The sequence below is a fragment of the Pseudochaenichthys georgianus genome, chromosome 15, assembly GCF_902827115.2.
Source record: "Pseudochaenichthys georgianus chromosome 15, fPseGeo1.2, whole genome shotgun sequence".
Taxonomy (NCBI): domain Eukaryota; kingdom Metazoa; phylum Chordata; class Actinopteri; order Perciformes; family Channichthyidae; genus Pseudochaenichthys; species Pseudochaenichthys georgianus.
The window spans coordinates 7,917,944-7,928,286 of record NC_047517.1 but is presented as its reverse complement, the minus strand read 5'-3'; the positions used below and the strand labels follow the sequence as shown (position 1 = coordinate 7,928,286).

At 40.4% G+C, this 10,343-nt stretch overlaps 1 long non-coding RNA gene across 1 annotated transcript; it reads left to right on the top strand.

The window, feature by feature from the left end:
• The first annotated feature begins 859 nt into the window (after positions 1 to 859).
• Positions 860 to 2,374, top strand: LOC117460105 (uncharacterized). The gene is made up of 2 exons (XR_004553600.2): positions 860 to 1,132; positions 1,862 to 2,374. It is a non-coding gene; the product is annotated as an uncharacterized lncRNA (long non-coding RNA).
• Positions 2,375 to 10,343: the final 7,969 nt, after the last annotated feature.

Genomic DNA, 10,343 nt, shown 5'->3' with positions numbered 1-10,343 from the left:
ACAGGATATTTGAATATATACGTCTTCCTTTCCTAAACTCTGTGATATATGAAGGCTGCGAAACTTGCATCTCCGCCTGGACGCACACCGGCCTTCACATGCCACAGAACTCCCTGTGTGTGTGTGTGTGTGTGTGTGTGTGTGTGTGTGTGTGTGTGTGTGTGTGTGTGTGTGTGTGTGTGTGTGTGTGTGTGTGTGTGTGTGTGTGTGTGTGTGTGTGTGTGTGTGTGTGTGTGTGTGTGTGTGTGTGTGTGTGTGTGTGTGTGTGTGTGTGTGTGTGTGTGTGTGTGTGTGTGTGTGTGTGTGTGTGTGTGTGTGTGTGTGTGTGTGTGTGTGTGTGTGTGTGTGTGTGTGTGTGTGTGTGTGTGTGTGTGTGTGTGTGTGTGTGTGTGTGTGTGTGTGTGTGTGGTGTCTCTGTCTCCCTTCAGCACACCCTGAGAGTCCTTGTCCAGAGACCTTGAGTGCAGTGAAGCCCCTGAGCAGATAAGGAACGTCTCCAGCGGCAGGAACGCTCTGTCCTGAGCCTCTTCCAGGTCCACACACACACACACACACACACACACACACACACACACACACACACACACACACACACACACACACACACACACACACACACACACACACACACACACACACACACACACGATAACAGTAACAAGTTTACTGTTGGCACGGCACACAATGACTTTCCACACACACAGAGATATTCCCTGTTTTCTCATGAGTCCACAGGTGTGTCACCATGGCTCCGGACCAAAGGAGGGAGGACGATTGCTGAGAGCTACAACAGCTACTGTGTCCCTCTCAGACATGTTCAAGGTCCCTGCGGGGGATAAAGGCAGAGAGGAGGCTCCGTCCCAGGAGACATCATCCGGAGCTCCACAGGGTAAGACCTCTGCATTCAGACACTCTTCATATGTATGTGTTGCTGTAAACTAGAGGAAGGCAATGCATCTCAGGCTTCTTTGATGTACTTTGTTAAGTGTCTCACCGCTGCATTCTGATGTGACACTACCTTTTCTATTGGTTCCTTAAGACGATATTCTTTATGTTAATCTCGGCTTTCAGGACATTTTGTCATAAGATGACCTTTTTCTGACAACACAAATGCAAGTTGTACTCTTTAAAGGTAAGCATTGGACTATGCCAGAGCTTCTATTTGATATTGTTTTATTAAGATCAAAACTTGAACTTTCAACTAAAAAACATTTTTCTTTCAAAAACTAGAAAAGAGGAGCTTTAGTCTATTATTCAACAATACATTACATTACATTTAGCTGACGCTTTTATCCAAACGACTTACAATAAGTGCGTTCGACCAACAAGATACAACCTTGAAGAAAACAGAATCATAAAGTACATCAGGCTTCATAGAGCTAAAACATGTCAACTGGCTTTAGGTAAGCCAGCCCTTTATTAGTATACAAGTGCTTTGTTAATAGTTCTATCGCTCGAAGTGGAGTGTTAATGCGTCATTCGTTTCTCAATCAGTGCTTACTTAGTCACTTCCCTTCTTTTTAACTCATTTTTTATCTAAGCATTTTTTTATTTGCTTTGAGATTTTGAGAGAGATTTTCTAATGTGATCCGTCTATTTTATAACATTAGACGAATCCACTCGTAGAATACTTCTAGAATACAATAAATGATACTTTTACTTTAATGTGAGCCTAAATGCTTTTTATTGGCAGGTTTTTTTCCTAGTATGTTAAATATGATGGTAAAATAAGGATAAGATGTGCATTTTGTTTCCTTCCTTCCTGCATCCACTGCCTCTGTCAGCTGAGTAACACCTGTCTCTGTGCTGCACAGTGTGTGAGCCTTGTTACTGACCTCTGTTGTTCTTCTCTCCCCCACAGCCTGCAGCGTCGGGGGGGTGGGTCAGAGTCCGGACCCTTTACACTCGCTGTTCCTTTTTCCTATGCATATACCTCTTTCAGATGTCACTTTAAAGAGGCATAGGGCATGGGAAAATGGGGCTGCAGAGGTTTTCCGCCATCTCATCATCCTCTCTGCATGACAGCTGACCTCACTCACACACACACACACACACACACACACACACACACACACACACACACACACACACACACACACACACACACACACACACACACACACACACACACACACACACACACACACACACACCCCGGGTGCTGGCCTCCCATCATTGTAAGGACGACGTAGCGTTTATTGTTTTGATGTTAAATCACAACTCGTTGATTGAGGTGATAATGCATTTATTTTTTAATTTAAAATGCTTTTAGTTGATTGTAACTAAACGTATGTGTAATGCCTTGCTAACTTGCTACTGTAACAAAATAATTCCAATGTGTGCTGAATAAAATGTGATATTGTTCAATTCTAAATGTCTGTTTTCGTCTGAATGTTTTGTTTGCTGATGTTTTTTTAAATCATTTTGCATTAATATGGGATTTGCATTATTCTGACTTTTTAGACTTGGGTCTTTCAAATATGGTTTGAATCAGACATTACAGACATGTATGAATTGTCTTTACTTGCACATCAACTATTTATGGTGGTGGTACACTAGGCATATTTTTATTATTTATATTTTGCTTGCTGACGGGCAACAGTGCTAAAGTAAATCATTAATGTAGGGTCGACTAAAGCCTCCATGTGTCCTCCTTATACGAGCATAAGAACCACAATATACTTGACTTTATTATATTAGCTATTTCTCTCTGAATGCATTGAATCAAAATGGGAGAAATGTCTCATATCCTGAAAGTACCAACAATATATAAATACTCAATTGAACTGATGCATTTCAAACATGTGCAAAAATATTACTATCAAAATATGCACGACACTAAAGGCACAAATAAAAAATGTCTGGTCTTCTTTCGGACTAGTGGAAAGAAAACGTTGAATTTATTTTAAATTCACCAAAAGTGAACTTTAAATCATAAATAACATTCATATGAAAACATCATTTCAGAAAGGTTTCATGGTTATATCTTTAATATATATTTGTATTTAAAAATATCAATGTCATGCAATAATATTTCGTTTTTACAATACATATATCTTTAGTCGCACTTTCCAGTTTCATGTGAGGGCGTTCTGTTGTTGCTGATTTATTGATCCTTTTATTCCTAAAAAGAGGCAAAACATGTTCCGGTACCACTTTACAATAAGTCTACCCGCATAAAGGCTTTACCAATAGTTTCTAATTCATTTATTAATTAGGTTGTGAACACTTTATAAATCATTAATAAGCTTTTATAAGACATGAGATAAACAGGGCGACTGACCGGTTGCTTGCCAAATAGTGAGCCCACATGTATCTGTACTGCTAAGCCTGATATTGGCTACTTAGCTTACTTCGTCTTCTTCATCAGCCAGCATCCTTGGTCTGTTGTTCACTGAGTTGATTCCCCCCCTTCCATCTTGATGTTTCATGGCATCTCTTATGACCATCTATTTACGAGTCACTACCATTTATATCTGCCAAAAGGGAGCCTTATTGTGAAGTCTGACACATATCACCATTTATTGATGAGTCACTAACATTTATAACTCCTGAAAGGGTTGTTTTTAAGTGTAATACTCATGTCCATTTGTGAATGAGTTATAACATTCACGCTGACACATTGTTCACATGAAATGCAAAGTAAGACGCAACAGAACCAAGCAAAACATTGTATTCACACATGAAGAAAATCAGGACTAAAAATCAGGACTGTTTAGTATGACTGATACACATGTTCAAACATAAAAGCTTTTCTCAGACAAATGAAAGACCTGGTAAGACATGCTGGCACTCAGGCTGGAAAGGCTTTGTGTGTATCCTTGAACAAGCGTCCAAGCAGTCCATCAGGGTGAGCAGAGCCAAGATGACCATTCAAGAACCTTGAGGTGTTCCTCCAACACACTCTCTGCACGGTTTCCTCTCAGTCTGCGGACATGTCCTTTGACGGACGACCAAGCTCTTTCATATGTTGGGTATGACTGACAGTCTGGGGGTTCACAAAGCACCTGCTGTGGTTTATGGTGCAGTGGTTGTACCCGTGTTACTCAGCACTCTCCTGTATACCCTCCACTCATCACTCATGATGCTACTTCCTGCTTAACATGCCGTCTAATCAGAGGGACAAGGTAGCATCTTGTTCGTTTCTCCGTTTCAACACTAGGCTCCGCCTTTTCTCTTTTACTCCCATCATTCCGAAGACACATTTCTTCCTTTTCCAGGTATGTCCAAAGCGTCTACGTGCATACCATAGTGCATACTAACAAAAAAGAAATCATAACATCATCTTTTTTTTTTTCAATATGTTTATTGATTTTCAGTTTACAAAAAATCACATAGGACGAAGACATAGAGCCAAAAGCAATACATATATACAGGACAACTGCTTCACATTAAAGAAAAGTAGCAACACTAAATTAAATTGGTACACACCACAAGGGCACTCTAATACATCTGCAATCATCGAGTTTTCCGGCAATAGGACCGTATGTCTACAGAGGATATCAGTCATTTACATTTGACCATATTGTAGCACATATAGAATTATGGCATTACCCTGCCCCAGTTTTGTTCAGAAATTGAGATAGGTCGTTGTTCTTGGTGTACTCTATAAAACATCCCCAGACCTTCTGGAACAGTTCTTGTTTGTCTTTAAGAATGTAAGTGATTTTTTCTAAAGGCAGACATAAAGAAAGTTCCCTAACCCACTGTGCAATACTAGGTTTGCCCAACTTTTCCATGTTAAGGCAATCACTCTTTTTGCTTGGAATAAACATATATCTATAACAACTTGTTTATAACGTTGTATGTTATGTCCATCCGGATATAGGCCAAGTAGGAACATTTTTGGTTCCAGCTTTAAGCTGATCGCTAAAATATTCTGTTCTGTTACCCTAACCTCTTCCCAGAACTCCTTTATTCTTGGACATAACCATAGACAATGAAACAGTGTGCCTTTTCCTTCCCCACATCTGGTGCACGTGTCTGGGATATTAGCGTTAAATGTATTCAATTGTTCTGGTGTAATGTACACTCTCATTAGCCACAGCCACAACATCCCTCCACATCGGAGGCCTCTCCTCTGTGTAGTAGAACATCAATGTTCTCAGCTCAGCTGCCCAGTAGTACCACAACATGTTAGGGAACTGTAATCCTCCTCTATCATAAGGCAAGTACAAAAGAGATAAACGGAGCCTGGGGCGTCTGTTATTCCATATACGACTAAACATGTTCTTCATTCTAGGAGAAAAATCTGGTGGGGGTGGCAGGGGGATGTTTTGAAATAAATATAAAAGCTTGGGGAGAACATTCATCTTGAGAATATTAATTCTACCCATTAGAGCAGGGGTGTCAAACTCAAGGCCCGGGGGCCAAATCCGGCCCGCGACTTTATTTTATGTGGCCCCACAAGAGCTTGCAAAAAATATGATGTGTTTATTATACGGTTACATGCTACTTTACGGAGGCACTTAAACTCCATGTCCCACAATGCATCTCAAATTTGACTTTTTTCTCAGAATTTGGCTTTTCTTTTTAAATCATTTTGTGACATTCTCACTGAAGAGACTTACAATTATTTGCCCTAGACTTCTGCTTTCAGACGTAGTTAATTATGAAGGTATTACCCTATCCGATAATAATCCAATGCAGAGCCAATAATGTAATATAATACATTATTTTATATATGTTAAATATTTATATATGTATTTTTATATAGTCTTAAAGTTACAATGAAATTGAGTTTGACACCCCTGCATTAGAGAGATCGGAAGGTTTGACCATCTATCAACTGATTTGGAAATAGACTCTATAATCGGATTATAGTTAGAGTTCACAATATCTTCCAATTTGGGGACAATCTGAATACCCAAGTAAGTGAAAGTATTTACTGTTCTAAAATGACCAGCATGTTTGGGTGGGTTAGACCTTTCCTCCGAGTTAAGGAGCATGATGGAGGATTTTGAATTATTTACTTTGTAACCCGATATTTGGCTGAACCCTTTAATCAGATCCGTAAGAGCCGGTATAGAGTATAGAGAATCACGTCGTCAGCGTAAAGAGCTATTCGATGGTCAAACCCTCTCACATGTATGCCTGAAATCATTGTGTGCTCTCTCACAGCAACAGCAAATGGTTCAATTGCGATTAAGAAAAGAAGGGGGGATCGAGGACAACCTTGTCTACAGCCCCTACCGATCCTTATCGGCCTTGATATGATATTATTTGTAATTATTTCTGCATACGGGTCGTTGTATAAAAGTTTTACCCAATTACAAAAATTCTCCCCAAAGCCAAAGCGGACAAGAAGTTCAAACAAATAGAACCATTCCACCCTGTCAAAAGCTTGTTCAGCATCTAATGCCAAGACAGCTGTATCCGGCGCCCCCCTTTGGTCATGTAGAGCGTTCAAAACCCGTCTCACATTGTGAAATCCCTGACGGCCAAGCATGAACCCATTTTGATCCTCTTTTATAATTTCCGGCAGCAGGCCTTCCAGTCTTCTTGCCAAGATCTTACAAAGTATCTTCAAGTCTGAGTTTAGGAGGCTTATATTATATAATATATTTCCGCACTTGTCATTTGATTTCCCAGGTTTGGACAGAAGTGTGATCAGCGCCCCTCTCAGGGTGGGAGGAAGTATTCCATTTTGAATAGATTCAATAAACATTTCCAAAAGGGGTGCCTTTAATTTCGCTTCAAATTTGTTATAGATATCGATGGGCAGGCCATCCGGTCCTGCTGCTTTCCCCGATTTCATGCTCTTCACTGCCTCGGAAATCTCCTCCAAAGACACTACATTCTCTCATTTCAAACTTTCCTCATTCGATAATATGGGAATCGTGAGGCTATCTAAGAATGGACTCTGGAGCATTGTCCCCGCGTCTATTTCAGAGCTGTATAATCTTTCATAGTAATCCCTGAAAGCCCCATGTATTGCCACAGGGTCTGCAACGGTCTCCCCCTTGTCATTATTCAGCACAGTGATAGTCCTTTCAATTTGAAGTTGTTGTATACGCCATGCCAGGATTTTACCTGACTTTTCCCCTTGATCGAAGATGGATGGTTAAGCTTCAGCAAGTTAGCTGCTGCTTTAGAGGCTGACATTTCATTATATTGTGCTCTTAATAGTAACACTTCTTGGTGTAATTTAGGACAGGGATTTCTAAAATAGGTGTTTTCCATGGCTTTAATTTTGGACACTAATAATAGTATTTTTTGTTTGGCTTTTTTAGATTTGGAGCTCGTAAAGTTAATAATCTGACCCCTAATATAAGCCTTAAACGCTTCCCACCTAGTACTTGCAGAAGTTTCAGAGGTGTTAAGCGTAGAGTATAGATCAATTTGTTTTCCCAGAAATGCTATTAGGTCTGAGTCCTGTAACCATTTGTGCTGGAATTTCCATTTGGGGGGATCCCTCAACAGCCCTGGGTCTACATACACAATACTATTCGGGGCATGATCCGAAATCAGAATGCTGTCATACATACAATCCTTAACTTTGCATACCAAACTTGCAGAAACTAAAAAGTAATCAATTCGGGAATATGTTTTATGCGTATTAGAAAAACAGGAATACATTGACAATCCAGGGTATCTGTCCCTCCATATGTCCCTCAAATGTAGCTCTTTAATGGACTGGTGAATAATTGTCCTACTTTTGTTATGAGTCTTGTCTATATGTGAAGCTCTATCCTTACCAGGGTCTAGAGTACAGATAAAGTCTCCAGCTATAATGTATTGACCTTCGAGAGATGCCAAGATAAAGAACAAGTCATTGAAAATATGTGTGTCGTCCTTATTTGGTGTATAAATATTAACCAGATTAAGACGTTCTGTATACAGAGTACCCTGAATGATCAAATACCTTCCCATTTTATCTGCGATTACCTTTGTGACATTTAATGGAATGGACCTATGTATAAGAGTCATGACCCCTCTCGCCTGGGTAGTAAAAGGAGCTGAAAATACCTCGCCTCCTTATTCTGATGTCTTCATTCAAGACCAGGTGTGTTTCTTGGAGAACAATTATTTTGGATTGTAAATCCGTTGACTTGCTTCACCTTTTTAATCTTTTGCATCCCTCTACAGTTCCAGGATGTAAATTTAATTTCTAGTCCGCTGGTCATAACTATCCACTCCAAATGGACTTTTCATGTAGCAACATATTAGAGTACCCCTAAACAACAGTAACACAAATAATAACAACATATACAACATGGATGCTTCTAAGTGCATCAACCCCAAAACACATACCCCGAAGCCCATAACCCAGGCTTCTTCCCCCCTCCTTACTGTACACTCCAGTATAGCTTGATACCACTCCACACTTGGTGAGGAGTAGTCTAACAACGCCATCCACCCTAACGTGTAATCTTTCCCTCCTGTATTTCAGGTATAACCAAACTCTTTTCCTTTTCTTTTTTTTCTATATTCAAAACATTGCACAATTGAGCAGAGATGTCAAGGCACATCCGGCTATAGCTAAGATTGTCCAAAAAACTAAATGATAAGTGTTCATGTTTATGCCTTAGAACAAAGAGTAACGAGGGATGTAAATGGCACTCTGAATCACAGGACACCAAGTTGTCACAATTATATGTCTAACGGCTACCTGCATTGAGGTGAGGCAAAAACAAAGAGATATCACAGAGTAGCTTAGCCTTTAGCTATCTGTAGCGTTAGCCCCCAGTCTGGGAGCTCCGCTGGTGTCCTTTCCCACATGAACTATAGCATATCAATAAATCCGTATTACATGTATATCAAGGCACAAGTTTGTAAAAAAATAATATAGAAATATTCAGTATTTTAGCGATTACCTTGCTCAACTCAAATCAGAACGTAGCAGCTAAGAGAGGGTGGCCATTTTTAAATGCCCCGTTCCTTGTAGCCCGTGCTAACAGGAGCTATGCTGGCAAGCTAGCCATTTCTTTGGCCTCATAGCCCTGTTCGACCCGGTATCTCCTCCTCGGTTCACCTGATAAAGGCCTCTACGTCCGCTGGAGTCTCGAAAGTTTGAGTTTTGTCTTTATATGTCACCAGCAATTTGGCAGGAAGAAGCATGCCGTATCGAATCCCCATGGTGCGAAGTTTCTGCCTCACGACGTCGAATTCCTTCTGCTTCTTATGTATCCCAGCCGCCAGGTCTGGGTAGAACCGGACCGGCCTGTCTTTGTAGAATAGTTGTTTTTTAGCTCTGACCGCTTTCAGCACCGTCATCTTGTCTCTGTCATTCAGGAATTTCACGATCAATGTCCTCGGAGGGGCATTTGGATCGCTTCTCTGACCAATTCTGTGTGCGCGTACCAGGGTTAGCTTCGAGTTTAGCGAGGGGATATCAAGGGCCTCCGGGATCCACTTTTCCAGGAATAAGCAGGCGTCGTCGCCTTCCGCTTTTTCCGGCATATTTACCAGCCTTAGGTTAGAACTTCTGGACCTTGCTTCCAAGTCGATAACTTTGTCCTCCATGACTTTGTTTTTACTCTCGAGACTCTGTACCTTAGCCTGTAGGTGGATGATGGTGTCCTCTGTGCCAGAAATGCGCAGCTCCGCATTGTCAACACGTTCCATACATTCTCCAACCTCATTCCAGCAATTGCAGCCAATACTCCATCCTGTCTGATGGAGAAGTCTGTTTTTAGGTCTTTGATAGCCTCGAGAATTGGCAAGTTTCTAGTTATTTCATCTTCGGTGTTCCCAACATTCCCATCTGCCATTGTGTTAGCATTAGCTGTAGGTTCTTCACCCTGTATGGGCGGGCCAAAATCTATTTTAGATTTGGGCTTTTCCTTTTCCGCGACCTCTAACGGATTTTTTTGGTGGCATCAGGGTCTTCTTTAGCTACTATATTGTTCACTTTGTCGTAGTTTGTTGGTTTTATATCAGGATTAGTAAGATTGTGCGGAGGAGAAAGAAACACGTCTGTCTAGCGCGCCGCCATCTTAGTTAACAACAAAATGCACACAAACTACAGTAATAAGTGTTGCACATCATGTTTCAAAATGCCATACTTGTTTATCAGGTGCATTGTATAACATCAGTTAAGGATAATTATACAGTAATGGTCCATATTGATTTTTCTTTTGTATTCTCTTACAAGAAAGCCCAGTCTATAACTGCCGAACATAGTGGGTACAGTACCTTCTCCCAGACACAAATACTGAAATAAAATTTATTAATTAATTTATCATCATAATGCTTATGCTTACTATTTATTTGATACCAATTTGGTAATACAATTCATAAAAAGAAGAAGGTTTGGGTTTGTTCTTCAGATATGACTGTGACGTTAACGTGTAAGCTCAATAATGGACGAAAAGTGTCATATAGAATGTAGAAAATATATG